We start from the raw sequence: 612 nt of genomic DNA, 5'->3' as shown, positions 1-612 counted from the left end.
GCGATGCCCGCGGGCTGAGCCCCGTGCCACGGCCACGCAGGGGCTGTGACAGCCACCCCAAACGGTGCCAGGCGCCCCACGAGCACCCACGAAGCACCCGCAGCACCCCGGGGTCAGGGTCCTGCCCGACGCACGAGGATCCTCCCAGCCCTTTCCCAACAAGGCTGAGCCTGATGTCCGACCTCTCCCTCCTTTCTTTCCACCACCGTGCTGCCTCTCATCCCAAAGCAGAGCTCAGCTTCTTAATTTATTATTTTTTTTTTTCCCCCCCCCGGGAAGTTGGGCAAAAAATAGAAAAGGAACTTCAACATCATGATGTTCCAAAAATGTAACGGCTTGACTCATAAGATCTCCAAAGCAGCTCATCTCCATAGTGTTTTATTGGCCTCCTGGAAGAGGAGCACCATTTCAGCGTCTGGGTGCTGGAGGTGGAGGTGGATCAGCGCAGCAGCTCGATGGATGCATGACTAAAAACAGCTCCCAGCATCCTGCAAAGAAGAATTCTGTCTACACTTGAATTTACAATCATGCTCGTCAATGTCTCTTCATTAACCGGTGTTGAAATGCAATTATTCAAGTTGGCAAAGTTGGGGTTTGAGGGGAAAAAAAAAA

Source organism: Pygoscelis adeliae, unplaced genomic scaffold, assembly GCF_000699105.1.
Source record: "Pygoscelis adeliae isolate BGI_AS28 unplaced genomic scaffold, ASM69910v1 Scaffold585, whole genome shotgun sequence".
NCBI lineage: Eukaryota > Metazoa > Chordata > Aves > Sphenisciformes > Spheniscidae > Pygoscelis > Pygoscelis adeliae.
The sequence above is the reverse complement of the archived record's forward strand: the minus strand, read 5'-3'. Positions refer to the sequence as shown.